The following is an 18,998-nucleotide window of genomic DNA, read 5'->3' on the forward strand; positions in this document are numbered from 1 at the left end:
CCAAGGGCTGAGTTCCAGAACGCAGTGAGTCCCAGCCGGTGTGTCCGGCCTATGCCCCGCCCATGCCCCGCCCATACCCCGCCCACACCTCCCCCATACCCCACCCAGCCCAGTTCTTGGGGTGCATGCGGTCTCAGGGAACCCAGCCTGGCACTTCCTGAAGTGCATGCTTGACCACCTGCAGTCTTCTGTGACCTTCTGAGAGAGAGAAAGAGAGAGAGAGAGAGAGAGAGAGAGAGAGAGAGAGAGAGAGAGAGAGAGAGAGAGAGAGCGTAAGCTCCACAGTGAGTATGTTGGGTTATTGTATAAATGTACAGTGATGATATTTGTACAGAAGTGTGAAGGAAAAGTTCTCCTTATTTGGTGTATTCAGAAAAGTACTTCTTTTGGGGTGTGTGTGTGTGTGTGTGTGTGTGCATGTATATGTCTGTGTGTTGATGTGTGAATGTGTGTGTGAATGGTTCCACCCAAATCACTGTGGCTTACCCATAAGGAGAGCGCACAGACAGTCTCATGCTGCTGGAATCTCGCACCGCACCTCAGCTGAGACGAACAGCCGTAGGGCCGTCGCTGTGAGGGTTCACTGTCGTCACTTCCCGAAACGCCGCTGGCCCCAGAAGCCCCTGGTGCGCAGAGATGACTGCAGCCCCCTGTTACTCACCTCTGCGGTGGGCCTGAGAGAGTGACGTGACCACCACACACGAGACCGCATCCGCATTTACGTACCAGCTCACGAACGAATCCACCACGGGCTCATCTTGAGGATGAGGTTAAAGTAGGCCACCAAAGAAATGCAGTCCTTTTGCTCCTGGATTAGACTTTATCCACATTTATGAGAGGAGCCACAGGGAGCCGTTACACAAGTTATTTGAGAAAGAGAGACAGACAGAGAGAGAGAAATGCAACAAGGAGGGAAGGGATGATTTAAAAATATAGATTTGCTGATTTATCTTGATTCAATATAGATTCGCGAAATCCCAAGATCAAACTCATAAATCTGTGCATTTTCTTAGTTAATGTGTAGGCTACAGCCTGTACAAATGGCACTTTATAGCACTTTGTGTTGATACAGTCTAGTGTGCTAAGAACATTTTTTGCCCTTCTTAATGTTAACATACTACAGTGCTGTAGTCCTCCCTGAGCTGAAGGCTTTTTATGTGTAATTCTTCTCTAAGGCCTTGAAAATCTCTATAGGAAAAAGATCTCTGTAGGAATATTATTACAAAAGAAGTCATTATACAGCAATATTTAATACTGAAATCTGGCAATTAATATTTTCACTAGCAGAGCCATCTAAGTGTGATATTAGCACCACTCTCAGTAGTTGCTGCAGGCAAAAGACATACTTTATTTAAAATTGTATTTACTAAATTTTTAAGTTAGTTTTACAACGTATTCAGTAAAACATGCTACCAACAGCTTATATTGGAAACTTATGGAGAAGCCTGTTAACTATCCTCCAAGCCTACTCTAGTGAGGCCAGAATAGGCTGTGTACAGTTTTGCAAAACATTTGAGACCCCCCCCCCCCCCTTTGATTGCCAGACTGAACTGAAATAGAATCAAATCGCACAGAAATGGTTTATGCCATGCCAGTGTCTGAATGGGGAAACCCCTGCTCCGAGTCCAAGACCAGCGAAGAAGTGGCATGACTTCAACACCACACTTCACTGCCCTTGCTTGCAATATCACTGCTTGCAATATTCCAAAAGCTGCATACACACATCAGCTACAAACAAAACATTTAACGTGTTAATCTAACTTGCACTGACAAAGCAGGATCACAGATCCTTGCTCATAAGGAAATGAAGCTTTTTATCCATGTCGTTTATGTCAATAATTTGACTTGAGCAGGTAAAGTCTGAGCTAATTTGCCTGTGTGGCTAATCTGTGTACTGAACTGGACAGGTCTGGGCGCCTATGAATAATTCATTTTTCCTGAATCTTTTTCGGCTCTGAGCCATCGCGGATCCTAATTGCTGACCGCTGGACTATGTCAGCGAGGGGAAACAGGACCGCGGCTCCGCTGCCGATAACTAAAAATATTTATTCATATCACTCAGAGAGCAAAAGTTTGTGATTCTCGGATATTCGCCTCTGTTCTTTAAACAAACAAACAAACAAAGCCTAGTGCCCAGCACAGCCTGCAGTCAGAATAAGCAGCGTGGAAGAGAGGGCTTGCTCCTGTTCCCCATCGCCTCTGTCTGTCTGGTGTGGTTAGCAGGCAGGTGCAGTCAGCACTGTCAAACACCCATGCAGCCGGCACAGGGTATGAAGGATTTTCCTGCTCGGTAGATAAAGCGTCTCGCCCCCCCCAGTAATCCACCGGACAGTAATGCAATCTCCCCAAAATTTCATACCGTAAATATTTTCCTGTTGCATGACTGGGGTATACCACTGGCTTTATGGAAGTGCAAATACAAGGGCATTTGTGAAGTGGTGTCTATAGGCAAATAACGTTATGTTTGCTATTCAACCTGAAAGAAAACAAATGGCCTACTCCGTGTTTACTGTTTATTTGTAAGACTCAAGGGGGTTGTAGCATCAGGCCCTCAAGAAAATGCCACCCGCATGCCTGGGACAGAATATGCCTACAGGCCCTGCTTTCCACAGCCTCCACATCAACTGTGCCAACTAAACGAAAGCGTTTATCCAATCCACTTCGTTTCAAGCATGGTCTGCACTCAGGAAAGATCTAAATGCTGTATATTTGGTAGATATTCATACAAGACTCCTAGTAATGCTGTCTGAATTTGTCCTATATTCAGAGCAATTTCTCTGAATTACTTTCTCTTTCTATCCCTCACACACACACACACACACACACACACACACACACACACACACACACAAGTTCTCTCTGTCCATGTTTCTTTCAGTAGGTGGCGAAGTGGCTGGAGAGATGTGATTCTCATTTATTTGATGGATAATTCGAACAGAGCATCTAAAGGAAGAGAGGGAGAGAAATCTGACTTATTCTCTGTTCAGGTTCCAGATGCTTTGAGAAAGTGTGTTATATGAATGCTCATGCATGTTTGAGAGAATGTGTGTGTGTGTGTGTGTGTGTGTGTGTGTGTGTGTGTGTGTGTGTGTGTGTGTGTGTGGGTGGGTCTGGGTGTGTATGCCTGCCTCTGAACCCTGAAGGCTTTATGTTCCATCAAAAGTAAAACCATTTGAAGTTCTCCAGCTGAAATCTTTTTATTGTGAATCCTGCTTTTCACTGCACACACAGATACACATAACTTTCAGACATTGTTGTACATTTTCTCCCCCCCCACACACACACACATCAGTAAGTCCTAGCAGTGACGCTTCCTCCACACCCTGCCCCTCTGCTCCAGCAAGACCTAGCCTACACTTCCATTCACGTTCCATTCCATCCTTACACGGTTCCCTCTCCCGCTCTCTCTCTCTCTCTCTCCTTCTCTCACTCTCTCCCCTTCTCTAATGAGGGGGTGCAGCTGTGGTGTCTCCGGAATGCTGGGAATGCCCTGTTCGGCCGGCGGTGTCCCGCAGAGCTTTGGAGGAATGAAGACAGACAAGGACGGGGGGGGGGGGGGGGGGGGTCAGTGTCCTGTTCACTACACGCAGGACACCTCTCATACAACTTCGCCTCTACGCTCCCCCTCATGTCAAAGGGACAGCTGTCGTATCCAGCAATGGTCTGTGTGTGAGATGCCGTTGGGTGCGGCCAGCACGCTGTTAATGTGGCTGGGCCTCCTCTGCTCCAGCATGGCACCAGTGTGGGGTGGTAATTGATTCTCTCAGTGCTATTAGTCTTTGAGACATAGATGCGCCAACAAGGGAGGGTACTGTCACTTTACAGGCTGGCAGCACGCCCGGCACATAAGCAGACGCACGCTAACAAACACACCCACGCTGCTAGCGTCGGCCGTCAAGGTCCAGCACATCAAGGGCAAGCTTTTATCATATATGCAAAAAGCGCACGCCCGCGTGCGCCCTCGCGTCATAGGAGACCTCCGCGCTAATGTTCGCGCACGCACTAGGAACTGATAACGGACGAAGAGCAGGACTGCCCTTGATCTTGTTTGCGTTAACGAGAGGCTGCAGCTCGGCCTGCATGCTAACGCTGATCTGATAAGCCTGTCTGCGGCGCGCGGAGAGAAGCCGGCACCATCGCACACCCGTCATCGTCCCGGCCTCCGTGCAGGCGCGCTGTCTCGTTAGCACCAGTCCCTTATTTGTCATTAGTGGCACGTCTCGATGTCAACACCACGCCAGACCCATTACCGACGCGTCTTGCGCATAATGTCTGAGAAGTTCTCCAATGATGTCGCTGCCATCCATGTCACTGTCAGAGGTGTAACATTTTCGCGATTAACATTGCCTAAGAGGTTCTAAGGTTCGGTTACAGGATCAGTTTTGTGTTTATCATTGCAATCTCAATCGGCAGCTGTTATAATGTATTGTCATCATAATTGTTATAACCATTATTAGCAGTTAGCATCACTGTTTGCCTAACAATTCCACCTTTACAGCTGCTGTCAACACAAGCACAGTCATAACCGTAACTACTAGCATTTCCATAACCATCCCCTACAGTGCAGCCAGTACAGCCGTAACTCTGCGGTTTGTGACAACAGCCGCACAGCAATGACCGTGTCACCTGCCAGTCTCAGCAAATCACTTGTCATTCAGGAATCTATCCCTGCGCCCTCTCCGTACACGCAAACGGAACGACTGCGCACCGTGTGGCACCATGACGCTGCTCCTTCCCACCGCAAAAGTGCCATTAGAGCGGGCAGGAGCGGGCAGGAGCGGGCAGGAGCAGGGCGTTGAGAGGAGGAGGAGGAAGAGAGTGGCATCCACCGTCATGCCCGTCTGGCGCTCTCGCTGCTCATTTGAGGCTGGCCATTAATTGGGCTCGCGCTCTCTCCTTTATCTATTTTTGTTTGGCTGTTGACCGACGCGCGTGCGGCCCTCGATCGCCCGCGCCTCCGGGTCGACGTGGCTGGCTAATTAAGACTCCAGAGAGCCACTAATTGCCGTTGCGTGCCTCTCGGCGGAGCAAGGGAGACTTCTCTCCCTGCACTGCCCAGAAAAAACCTCAGCGCAGGAGCGCGGCAGAATTAAAAGGCTTATGTAAGCTTGCGGTGGAACTATTAAACGGCAAGTAACTTTTTTCCCCTTTTTTTTCTCCTTGTGAGGAACTGCCACTTGATTTAATAGGGCTCATTAAAAGTGCATATCATACAGAGCCTCTCCCAGTCTCTCTGTCTTCACACAGAGAGAGAGAGAGAGAGAGAGAGAGAGAGAGAGGAGAAGAAGAAGAAGAAGAAGAAGAAGAAGAAGAAGAAGAAGAAGAAGAAGACCACAATGGGCTAATAAAGTGAATATGAATATACTTCTGCAGAGAAAATGCCGTAACGGAGGTTTACTTGGACTTGGGAATGACAAATGCATAGCCAATATTCTGTTGTTTGAGGGTGTCGTTCAGAGAGAGACCAAGGAAAGACAACTGCAATACGCAGTTATATCCTGCAGACAGTCGAGACCATTAGCTCAATGAGAGCTGAGGCAGGCACTCTTTAAACCTTTCCAAACATGACGTTCAACACAAAGACTCCAAAGCGAAAATGAGGCAACAAGGACCCAACAAAAAACACACAGACAAAATATGAAGAGCAGGAAATGAGACCAACTCATGCAAAACTTCAAACGCTCAGCTTTCATAGCATTATAGTTGAATAACATTAGAGGAGCTCATGTCTCTCTCTCTCTCTCTCTCTCTCTCTCTCTCTCTCTCTCTCTCTCTCACATGCACACACACACACACACACACCATCCTTCTAAGCCTAAAATCCCACCCCCAACTACCTGCCCCCAGCCCCTCTAACAGCCCTCCCACCCCCAACTACCTGCCCCCAGCCCCTCTAACAGCCCTTCCACCCCCAACTACCTGCCCCCAGCCCCTCTAACAGCCCTCCCACCACCAACTACCTGCCCCCAGCCCCTCTAACAGCCCTCCCACCCCCAACTATCTGCCCCCAGCCCCTCTAACAGCCCTCCCACCCCCAACTATCTGCCCCCAGCCCCTCTAACAGCCCTCCCACCCCCAACTACCTGCCCCCAGCCCCTCTAACAGCCCTCCTACCCCCAACTACCTGCCCCAGCCCCTCTAACAGCCCTCCCACCCCCAACTACCTGCCCCCAGCCCCTCTAACAGCCCTCCCACCCCCAACTACCTGCCCCCAGCCCCTCTAACAGCCCTCCCACCCCCAACTATCTGCCCCCAGCCCCTCTAACAGCCCTCCCACCCCCAACTATCTGCCCCCAGCCCCTCTAACAGCCCTCCCACCCCCAACTACCTGCCCCCAGCCCCTCTAACAGCCCTCCTACCCCCAACTATCTGCCCCCAGCTCCTCTAACAGCCCTCCCACCCCCAACTATCTGCCCCCAGCCCCTCTAACAGCCCTCCCACCACCAACTATCTGCCCACAGCCCCTCTAACAGCCCTCCCACCCCCAACTACCTGCCCACAGCCCCTCTAACAGCCCTCCCACCACCAACTATCTGCCCACAGCCCCTCTAACAGCCCTCCCACCCCCAACTACCTGCCCACAGCCCCTCTAACAGCCCTCCCACCCCCAACTACCTGCCCACAGCCCCTCTAACAGCCCTCCCACCCCCAACTATCTGCCCCCAGCCTCTCTAACAGCACTCCCACCCCCAACTATCTGCCCCCAGCCCCTCTAACAGCCCTCCCACACCCTCAACCTGCCTGTCAGCGGCCCCAGTCCCCGCCGCCCTGGGTCTGCCAGCCCAGCTGGGATGCCTTTTAGTAAGAGTTCTTCTACTGTGCTGGAAATAAATGTACTAAATTAAATGCTTATAGTTGGTGTTCAGTTTGGCACACAAGTCTGATCATGGATGATTCGAGGTAAGTAAAATTCACTCATCAGGTTACATTCTTGACTAAATCCTGAAGTGTTTAGGGTGGGAACCAGTAATTGAAGAACTTATTGTTCCTATATGTCTGATGTGCTCCATTGTTCTACTTTTCCTGAGCGGCTGATTGATTGGAGTCTTCCACTGGTGGACAGAAAGGGCACCAGCCAATGTGCTTATAGAAAATTGACTTTTTTTCTTCTTCTTCGTTTTTTTGTAACGGGCTCTGTTCCCGCCTACAGCTCTGTCTGTCCCACAGACAGACCATCCACCACTGAGAGGCATAAGTGGGCAGCTCGCTCTGATACCTACAAAACATAATAATCAGTGAGTCTGGACTCAGCTGGACACTGTGAACCCGTGGTGTCCGATGCCTTCCCATGCAGACAAAGCATTACCTGTAAACTTGGAGTTTGTGTGGAGGGAGGACCAAGTGAAGCAATGAAAGAGGGGAGAGACGTGAAGGTTAGAAAGCTTGTCTCGCCACTAGCATCTGAACCTTGTGATCAGAGTGGGAGGAGTCTGGATGGGAGGAGCGTCTCTGAACACTGTGATTAGAGTGGGAGGAGTCTGGATGGGAGGAGCGTCTCTGAACACTGTGATCAGAGTGGGAGGAGTCTGGATGGGAGGAGCGTCTCTGAACACTGTGATCAGAGTGGGAGGAGTCTGGATGGGAGGAGCGTCTCTGAACACTGTGATCAGAGTGGGAGGAGTCTGGATGGGAGGAGCGTCTCTGAACACTGTGATCAGAGTGGGAGGAGTCTGGATGGGAGGAGCGTCTCTGAACACTGTGATCCAAGTGGGAGGAGTCTGGATGGGAGCAGCGTCTCTGAACACTGTGATCAGAGTGGGAGGAGTCTGGATAGGATGGGCCACAAGCTGCTTCCTCCAGAGCTCTAGAACTGGGAGCCAGTGGCTCACCCCTGCTGTAGTCACGTCTCCCACACACACACACACACACACACACACACACACACACACACACACACACGTGTGCACGTCGGCTCACTATGCATACCCACTCAATTAAACATAAAAAAACAGAAAAGCACCAAGCCACCCACACAAGTTTTCTCTTCTTCCTCTCTCTTTCGCTCTTTCTCTCTCCCCCACTCACTCTCTCTCACACACACAAACACGCAAAGGCTCGTTCACACGTCATCTCCCCTTCACACAAACCAAAGCTCAGCCTCCAGGCAGGAGGACGACGCCCCTCCCACTCTCGCGCCTGGGCGTGTGGACAGGTGACCTCGTGCTCATGCCCACGCAGGCGAAATCAGACAGCTTTCCATCAGCACACTGATTAAGCACGGCGACACTTGTGCATCCCATTCCATTACGGAGCCGCAATTGTTCGGGTGCACCGGCGTGTGTGCACGCATGCACACGCTCACGCACGTGCACCACATGCCACCTCCCCTCCTCTTCTTCCTCTGTTCAAGCTCGGTATCTAGATATAATAAAAAAAATATTAGAATACACATCATATCGCCTGTGTGTGTCTGTTGAGGAAATGGTTGCTGAGACTCTTATTGTTGCAACAGACTTTCTATACGCTACACACGCACGCACGCACGCACGCACGCACGCGCACGCACGCATGCACACACACACACACGCACGCACAAATACACACACATATATAGACCCAGAGGATGGTTTGAGATGCAGACTCTGCCGGTGTCAAAGTGAATAATATTAAAAGTCACAACATGAATAAATCAGCAGACAGAAGACTCACCTCAGCAACGTGACAGAGAGAGAGAGAGAGAGAGAGAGAGAGAGAGAGAGATGGGGGGAGAGCAAAGGAAGGGAGAGAGAAAGAAGCGGAGAAAGAGATGGAGAGAGAGAGGTAGAGCGTGAGAGGGGGAGAGAGAGCGGGAGAGACTCTTGTCCAAAGGCAGGTGCTAGCACAAGGACAGTTACAGTAGCTCCGCAAAGGTCAAGGTAGCAGAGAGGAGGCCAATATGGAGGAAACAAAAGAGGGTGAAGGAAGACACCAACACAGGCTGAGGAAGGAAAACAGAGAAAACAGCTTCCTGCTTCCTGTCCCTCTGCGTCCTGGCTCACCTTTCCTACGCTACATTTGTCAATTCACTACATACGAAACTTGGGAGCTTGAAGCATTTGTTTTTTCAAAGTGTGTGTGTGTGTGTGTGTGTGTGTGTGTGTGTGTGTGTGTGTGTGTGTGTGTGTGTGTGTGAGTGTGTGTGACTGCAGAGCTGTTCGTGCATGGTACAAAATATCTATAAATCTGATAAAAGGAATAAAAGAAAGGTTTGAGAGGTTGGAGGGGTCACTGTAGGGTCACTGCAAAGTCACGCAAAATCACTGCAAAGTCACTGCAAAGTCACTCTAATCTTAAGCCAGAGGTTTGGGCCAGCAGCGTGTGCTCCAGTGGGTTGATGTGGAACTGCGGGTGGGGGTGCAGTGGGGGGTTTAGCACTGTACAGTAATCTTGCCTGCTGCCACGGAAACCAACTTACAGACCTGCCAATCAGTTTCTGAGCTCAGGGCTTGTCAAGTTCACCGATCACAGAGGACAACACAGGCAAACGAGGCATGTCATGTTTTATGTGAAATGTGCAGATATGGTTACGTCCAATTTGAATGTGATTTAAGGACACTTGTGTGTAATAGAGGGAGTGGTGTTTCATACCCTTTAGCTGTGGGTAATAAGCACTTTAAACTATGCTGCAGATCTCAGCGTAACACACTAATTCCACTCCACAGTACAGCATAGCCTTTCTGGGAGCTGGAGTTCCTGGCCAACACTGGAGTATACACACAAGCATGCACCTCCAGACAACTCCGCAGTTGGTCTGGGTGTGCACAGACTGGCTGCACACACACACACACACACACACATATATGACAACCAGTTTTGACAACCATGTGTGATTAAACAGTGCAGGTGACAAAGCATACATTCATAATCACACACACACACACACACACACATTCACCAGATGGCTGGTATGATGTAGCCACTGAGTGAACTTGCATGTGTGTGTTTAAACATCTGTGTGTTTGTGTGTGTGTGTGTGTGTGTGTGTGTGTGTGTGTGTGTGTGTGTGTGTGTGTGTGTGTGTGTGTGTGTGTGTGTGAAGATGACCAGTTTGTGCGTGTGCACGGCGCCCTAATTTCCCACCTGCATACGAGGAAGTGGACAAGCTCCCGTTGGAAGTCGGATGGCCCGTGGATCTGGTGTGTGGTCTGACTGGCCAGGCCTGAATGATCTTTGCAGAAGAAAAAGCACAGGGTTATCATGCTCTTCAACCAGTCAGGAGTCAGAGGAGTTCACTGATGGCATGATCACAGATTCATCTGTATGTGTGGAGGCCGCAGTGGGCCTCAACAGAACATCTCACAAGCTATAGTCTGGAACGTCAAGATATATTTTATTGGAGATCCAAAGAGTCCAGTAGCTGTATAATTGGTCTGGCTTAAAACTCCAGAGAAAGCTGGCCAAGGTACTAAAGCTGGTGCCAGATACTAATTCCACTATCAGTGAGGAGGTCCTTATTCTCTGTGTGAAAACACACTTGCAGGTTCTTTCCACTACATACGATCTTCAGCTGTGGTACCCATCTATCCACGTCCCAAACTTGTGTGGTTCTCTTCCCAGCATCTGAAGTCATTTGTACATATTCTTAATGGCTGCACCTCTTTTAAAGGGCTGTGCACTGCAATACTACCAGACATGATGGACTTGTGGACCCGATAGTGGGACCTGCGTTTCCCATATACACTGGATGTGAAATCTTTACACACTCCAGACTTAGACCTGAGTGGTGTAACACTTTGACTGCAGTGTTTGCAGGGATTGCAGATACACCAGATATTGTTTCTATCTCTGTGCTTCCAAAGAAAGTTTTCAAAAGTCATGTGTTTTTTATTTATTCTTAGAAGAGTCATATACTATAAAAATGATCAAATATTAACCATTACTTACTAACCTTGAAATTTTAGGATTAAAATTTCAGCTTATTGCGTTCATCTTTTGCAGTCTTGGACATGTGTACAGCCCTGCAGTGCGGGGACTCCGTCCTGGATAGCACAAGGCAAACAGTTGGCGAAACACTCATGCTTCAGCTATCATAGGAAGCATGCATATGTAGAACGGACACGGCACTCCCTGTCCATGAAATGTAATCTCCAATTAACTAAGGAGCCATATATCCTGTTGGACATGTTCAGAAAATCTGTTTCCTGTTCAATTTTTTTTTATTGAATGTGGACACAAGTAAAGTATCAAAATGTGTGTTTGAGTGTGTTTGTTTGTAAGCACAAAACACAGGGGGGGGGGTGATAGAGAGAGGGAGGGAAAGGGGAGAGAGAGAGGGAGAAAGAGAGAGAGAATGAGAGAGAGAGAGAGAGAGAGAGAGAGAGAGAGGAGGGAGGGAGAGAGAGACAGGTTGTAAAGTGAATGGAGCTGAAGGTGTGGAGACATTTTCTTGGAAGCTCGTGGGCCCCTGTGGTCCAGCTTACCTCGAGCGGCTGATGTAGCCAGCTGCTCAGACAAAGGAGGAGGAGGTTCTGGATACTCCATCTGACATGTCTCCCGTTTGGAACTGGAAAACGTCTGTCACCTGAATCATTTATACTTTTATGCCCTGTAGAAGTGGTAGGTGGAATATTTTTCTATATGCTGACCAATCAGAGTGGAGGTGGGAAAAAAAACATGAGTCAGTTGCATCGACATGTAAGTGTTTAGCTAGTTATCTGGGCTGGCTGTGAACAAAAATAAAGGCTGTCGAGGTGATACATTCTTTATAATGCACTATTTTATGTGTTATTATATATTACTGTAGCTCACCATCAGCTAAGAGAGAGGCTCAAATTCTTTGAAATCTGTGGTGCAATGAAACATTCAGTATTTAGACATCTACTGTATTTCCCAGCATTCAAAGCGTTCATTTCCATGCTGGGAAACACAGTCCAGCTGGCCTGGGGATTTGTTATCTGGACACAAAGCCTGGCTACTTATTCCCTGCATGCTGAGCTAATTGTGTAAAAATGTGCAACAGCCCTTTTGCACTTGGACGGTTGCAGCGGAACGCAGGTGCCAGATACCTCCGAAGAAGGATCAAGAAGTTGGGCGAGCCTTCTGAGCGGGCGTTCTGACGGCGCGTAGAACACACCTACTCCCTTCATCACCACAGTTTCCTTCCCTGCACTACCACTTCTTGGCTCTCTCTCTCTCTCTCTCTCTCTCTCTCTCTCGCTCGCTCGCTCACGCACGCACACACACACCCAGACACACCTACGCAGAGGTCTGACTCAAGCGTTGCTCCACTCCTCCAGAGGCGGGGGAAGAGAGATCACAGAATGCATGTAAGGAAGCAGAGGGGCAGCGAGGGCAGACAGCGGCTGTGTGTTCATCTATATTTTACACCTCCTTTGCTCTCTCATTGGCGGTGGGCGCTGTTGGAACAGGCGGCGCGTGCTGGCTAGTCCGCTGTAGGTCGGCACGACCTTTAGCTGCCTTCCATGTTGGACGCTCTTAGTCATATCTCCTGACTGTAGCTGACTCTCCCATACCTGACATCAGGGAGATTTCCCCATCCCTCCTCCACTCCTGATTGGTCCATGCTGGGCCCGGCACCACCCCGATATGTTCCGCATAACATGGATACGCCCATGTTCATCTTGCGGGCCATTTTCTTGACCCTTCTGCCTATGCTAATGCTTATTCTGGAATAAGCTCCGGTTCCTAGCTGATCTGTTACTGCCCCTAACCCCTGCCTTCCCGTCACTGCGTCGGTACACTGACAGCCATGAAAGGAGCTTCTTCTGATGCCCCTAAAGAAGCCAAACGAAGCACGATGTCAGAGATTTGCCGCAATAGTCCTGACGTGGTCGCCACCAGCATAGTCCCAGATACTCTATTAAAAAACCTTCTTTATCATCAGATAAATGGTTGGAAGGGTTCTGTTTCATTTCATATCCGATGCAGAGCAAGAGCCTGAGGATCTGAGCGGATCTGACCACAGCCTCTCCGACAGCAGCCCTCCAGCATAGAGGCGTGTAAAGTGCTACCTCAAGCGGAACAGAGGAGCCGGCCACCAGGAGATATCCGCAAACGTGACAAGCGGGAATTGAATTATGGCCGGGCAGCACAAACGCGACACCTTGGGGAAACAGCTCACAGTCATCACGGTTCTCTGCGTCATGCCAAATGACCAGCCGGCAGACGCCACGGAGCTTGACTGTACGTGAACAGGTAATGAGACGTGTATTGAGACATGTGCTCCCCCCCATTAATCCAGTTTGAAGGTGATACGAAAGTAAATTCTTTCTGCAATAAAGCTGTGAGGACTGCCGATGAAGACTGATGCACCTGCATGGTTGGACATTCCTGTCAAGCCGTGGGTCACTCTGCTCCTACCGGTGCTGTCGCTTTCCCACACAGATCATGTCATGTTGCCTGATACATCAAACAGGCCTATCGCACTTAGATTGGACAGAAGGAACTCCCTGTAAAGATGAGCCTTCAGTGCCATATGCATTCAGTGCCAGTCACAACACACCATTTCGCAATCTGACGTCGCTCTCTTCATTTTCAAAATAAAAGTACAATTTAACCTGCATTTGCTGAATGTTGTCAGATTCTGCTCAAACCGACAGCCCTGTAGATTAAAGTGGGCTTTTGAAAATGTGCCCCACAAATAGCTGCTCTTCACTGGCTGATCCTTTTTTTTCTCCCTGCGCCAGTTCAGCATTCGTGAGATCTGAACGTGAATTGTACCACACAATGCACACATGACTGACACCATGATTGACAGGAACGTTAACGCGTAAGCTATTATTAACACCATCAAACCTGCACGGCCTGAGATGCACTTACTCACCCACTCACATGCATGCACACGGAGGAAGAGAGAGAACGATGGAGTACAGACACTAATAAGCTTCAGTCACAGCAACGCTCACGAATAGAATGACAGAGACTGAGTGATCAGCTGGGGGGGTTTTAATTCGAGTAGCACTGGGGGTCAGACCTTTTCCAGTTCACGTTCACTTCTAACAGTTCAACCATCGGGTTTGTTCTTCTAATACTTGACATTTGCTGAATACATTTAAAGGAGGTTTGGGTTTGTTTGTTTGTTTTTTTCAAATAAAGCACACAACTCTTTATAGCGTGTTTGCTTCAGTGAGCCACACTGGTAAAGCAGAGAGACCTAGGAGATAAGTAGACACAAAGATTACTCGGTAGAGGTGTGACTCTGTCAGTTTGTTATTAGTAGGGTATGTCCACAGCAAATACAACAAACCAAAGGAACATCTGAAGACCTTGGCAATAAAGGCTCTTGGTGTCTACTGGGGGCAGAGTCATTTCCAAGGCTCAAGGGCTCTACGGAGTCATACTGTCTGAGTGAAGAACGGAAGGAGCAGTTGTGGCAATCTTGCCAAAAACTCAGCAGCAACGCATAAACCCAAGTAACAAAACCACTGAAGTAACTCCCTCTCTTCATCTAAAACTCATCCCTTTACAGCAAAGCCCAGCATTAAAAAGACACAACCATACAACCACCTGTGTATAACCCTTAAGAGTCCTGAAACCATGCCTTCTTTGGATGGGCTACTGTTATCTGGAGCACTATGGCATCCGGGCAAAACTAGGCATGGCGCTAAAGAAGCCAAACGAAGCATAAATTTTGCTCGACATCAAAATCTTGTATAATATGTAGACACATATAGTCTATTTGGGCTGTAATTAAAATAATTAGGTGCCTGCCTTAACAGCTCTAGAGGCATCAAGAAGAAAAACAACAACTTTGCAGCAGTCAAGTAAAAGTCATATAAACCTAGATAAGAAAAATGTGAGCTAAGCAGTCCAGGCTTTAAAGTTCACTAACACTGGAGGACATGCCAGCGAGGACCTCACCCTTGATTTGTCGGTAGTGCAGGGAGAGAATGCATTCAACCCCCCCAAATACTTCTGAACCGAGGGAGCACTTGAAGAAGATGAGCAACTTTAATGAGCAAGGCAAGTCGACAGTGGCTGAAAACCAGAAGAAGAAACCGTAAGAGGAAGCAAAGCTCGGGAGGGGAACTCATCTTCCTCCTAATAACATATTATGAACTAATAACACATTATGAACTAATAACACGTTACGAATAAAGTGCCTTTTGCGTTAAACATCATTTGATACGTAAACAATTTTTAAAAATGATTATTTTTAAGCAAAATTACTGACAAAAGTAAATTGAGTGTTAATATCTATGAAGGGTTAATGGAAAGTCTCCCAGTGATGTCTCCAGGCTAGCAGAGCAGCCAGAGACCCAGAGCAGAGTGAAGTAGCTGTGAACAGTCGTCACGTCTCTCATCTACACGCCATCATTACGGCCTTCAGCAAGCCACTTAACCCCCACACGCTCGACATGAGTCGCTCTGTTGGTGACCCAGGGCTTGCTGCTGTCTGTTTAGATTAGAGTTTTAAGCAAAATTGTAGCATCCTAATGTACCTGGGAAACAGTGTTATGAACAGTAACTGCTGAAATTGTTGAATAATTTGCTGCCATTATTATTGTTATCACTTTGTCTACTTTTTCTTCTCTATGATTTTGGTCATGCAACATTATGCCCTGTTACGTTACCATGAATTTTGAATAATAGCTGAATGGACCGACTGTCAGACATCTAGCAACTCTTTGAGTTGTGTCCATTGTAAGGCAAAGTGAGACCACCCTTGTTCCTTGTATTGCGTTAAGTAAAGTTTACGTATAGCTTTTCATGGTAGATCAGTGTTCTTATACTCTCTGTGGGAGTGTGTGTGTGTCTGACTCAGTTGCCTTGCATATTTGCGTGTGTGTATATTCTAGGTATATTTTGGGATGTGGGTCTATAGACATTTAGTAAAGCTCAGCTGTGTGTGCGCTTGGCAAAGCAGTTGAAGTGTGTGTGGGGAGAAGGATGCAGGGTTGGACAGCAAATGTTTGCCTTGGCATGCAGGTGTATGCATTCACCTGAGGGGAGTGCGAAGCGATAAGATATTAAATCTGTCCATCTTAATAAACTCTCAACAGTGGCTCGTCTTTGCGGCTGCTGTGTCAACGGTTCCCCAAACCCGCCCCCACCCCGCAGACCCGCATTGTACTTCCTGATCTAATACGCCTGTTGCAACCAAGACTGATCAAAACCAGCGCTACAGCGCGGCGGTTCCAAAGCCCTTCCACCTAACCCGGCCGGCGCGGACCGCCTGACTCTCGTCGAAGCCAAGTTGCAATAGCCAAACTGACGCACATGAATCGTTCTGTTTGCCAGAGAGTTGGTCTGGGGGTGGCAGAGAGAGTGGGTTTGTGGGGCTGGCTGGTAGCGAGTGTTGGGGACCACATGAATAGATAATGATTACTTCTGATGTGGGCAGGCGGCGTGCCGGCAGCAGCCGCGTCCTGCGTGCCAGCCTCACTGGTGCTGTGAGCGACCCGCGCTCGCTGCGTTCTCCAACCCCTTTGATATTATTCATGAACACCGGCCCAGGGGAACGCACAACATGGGCCGGCTATTACCGTCGCCGCCGCCTGCATCCTATAGCGACATGGGAAGTGTTCAGCGTACCCCGGCTGGCCTGCAGATACGCTCTTCAACAGGATAGGTTGGCATATACAGTCATGTAGGATTTTTTGGCTTTACAGGTGTTTTGAAGTTGTTGTTTGTTTTTTTTTAAGCAAAACGTAAGCGAGGAAATAAGTATTCCTGAGGAATGCGCATAGCAGTTTCAAATGGCATTTCTCTCAGTGGCACTCACTCAAGGAAAAAAAAAAGAAATAGAAGTGAATACAGAAATTAAGAAATAAAGTACTTCTTATTTCTAAAACCTGTAGGATTCTTCCTAAAGGAGCATTCTATAGTAGAAGAGCCACGAGTATGTACATTACATTCTCACTCATTGCATCCTATCGGAGTACACGTGGCTGGTATGGCAGCTTGTTAACCTGTGTCCTTCCAGGCGCTTCAGAGCTGCGTGCCATCTCGCACAATTTGCTTCATTTAGAATGAATGCTGACTTCATATATTCTGCCCCCTTTTGAAACAATTCTCCTCGCGCGGATTCATTCATTCACGCCTTGTTCCACATGCCCGCGTTCTCACTAATCGTGCGCTTCGCACGCTAGATGGATTTAAATGTAAAAGCCGATACGCACTATATGGAATGAGAATGTGCGTATGATTATGAATAATGCAGTTATTTCTACAACATACCACTGTGGGGAAAGGGTCTTAAGAGCTGAAAAGGAATTTTTGAATAGAATACATTAAAGACTAGATATAGCAATAGAAACAAGGTGTGGGGGAGGGGGGACCCTGTCACCACGCTGTCACCTCGTCTGACAGAAAAAAAAATCCATCAAAGGCTGAAATAAATCAGGCCGCACTGATTTGCATGAATACAGTGAAAAAACAACGCCTGGCTCGGTAGCGTGCGCCGTTCAGACAAATCCCATTCTCCAAATGAAAGTGGGATGGCGATCCAGAGGCTTCTATTGTCTCATTGGTGCGCCCGATGGGTGGCGTCTGATGTGCACGAGATGGCATCACGTGGAAACGCGCGCGCGTGGCATCGTTGTTTCACAGTAATGAGAATTAAGCGACCAATTTGACGGCATTAACGGAGCTGATTGGATATTTGATTTAATTTCCTGAGCTTTCGTTTGAACTACATCTTATCCGGACAGTCTTGTGACGCATGTGTAAGAATCCAACGTAAGCTACCGTTATGTGTTTGGGCCAGGGCGCCGCCCCTTTGCCAGGTGCGGGTGGAGCGGGCTGCTTTCACCGATGTTTCACGCGCTCTGTCTTTCCCGCGCGTGCCTGCGGCAGCAGGGCAGCGCCCGAAAGGAGCAAAGTCAGTCGGAAGTGCAGCAGTGTGCGTCTCTATCCGTGTGAGAGAGAGAGCCGCGTGTGTGCGAGAGAGAGAGCAGGAACAGTATGGAGCTACAGATGCAGCTAGTCCCTCAGTGAGAATGTTTCCACTGGGACAAAGACAGCTGTGGCACAGCATCAGGGGCGTTAACGAGCCTTATCTCACACACACACACACACATAAAGAAAAACAAACACAGATCAACACATAAATTACAAGTAGAACATATTTCTGGCCATATTGTTCACATCTGCAAATGATCGAACATTTTATCAGTTGTTGAATACAAATTTCATGTCTCTCTGACACACACACACACACACACAAACATGGAAAAGACATGGCCGCACACAGTAGTACGACATTTGTAGTCTGGAATACAGCAGTTCTCTAACAATCACACGCACGCGCAACTGCACACATAGAAACAAACACACAAAACCAAAAATATTTTCTCTTTTGTTTTATTTTACAGTCACCAGATGAGCAGATACGTCATTTAAAAAAGAAATAAAACTGATATTTGTTTGTCAAAAATTATTATACAATTTTCTCCATACAGATTTTGTACAGAACGAAACATAAGATGAACGTTATAGCATCGTGATTCTGTAATAAAAATGACAGGAGATTCAGGGGTCCATAGATTCACCCACAGACCCATCTTTTAACCCAATAAATATAAACTGTATAATCATGTTGTTAGCCAGGCATAATGAATACCAGGGCACTATCTCCACGGATCTCCATAGTCATTTCAGAAACGCCACTGTGCTACACACACACAAGAAGCTCAACACAGAAGCAGACATAGGACCAGGGCCCCAATCACAGTTGGGGAATAACAGAGCACCGGTCACTTCAAAAAGGAACATGAAGAAGAGCATGAAAGAGAAAAGGCAGATGAAGCCAGCCTTCATTGTCCTCGGCAGCAGAGAGAAGGAGAGAGAGAGAGAGAGAGAGAGAGAGGGAGAGTGGGCTGGCTATCTGATCGGAGTATGTGCAAGAAAAGCTGCAGAGAGGCACTTGACATTTGGCCTGATTCAAACAGCTTTGCTGACGGAAGCTACTGTGATGGAAAGACTCTCTCTCTCACTCTCCCTGCCAGTCTCTCTCTCTTTCCCTCTCTTCCTCCTCTTCCCCTCTCTCTCTCTCTCTCTCTGTATATCTCACTCTTTCCCTCTTTCCCTCCATCCCTCCCTACCTCTCCCTCCCTCCT

This window comes from Electrophorus electricus, chromosome 6 (assembly GCF_041902795.1).
Source record: "Electrophorus electricus isolate QZ-2024a chromosome 6, ASM4190279v1, whole genome shotgun sequence".
Taxonomy (NCBI): domain Eukaryota; kingdom Metazoa; phylum Chordata; class Actinopteri; order Gymnotiformes; family Gymnotidae; genus Electrophorus; species Electrophorus electricus.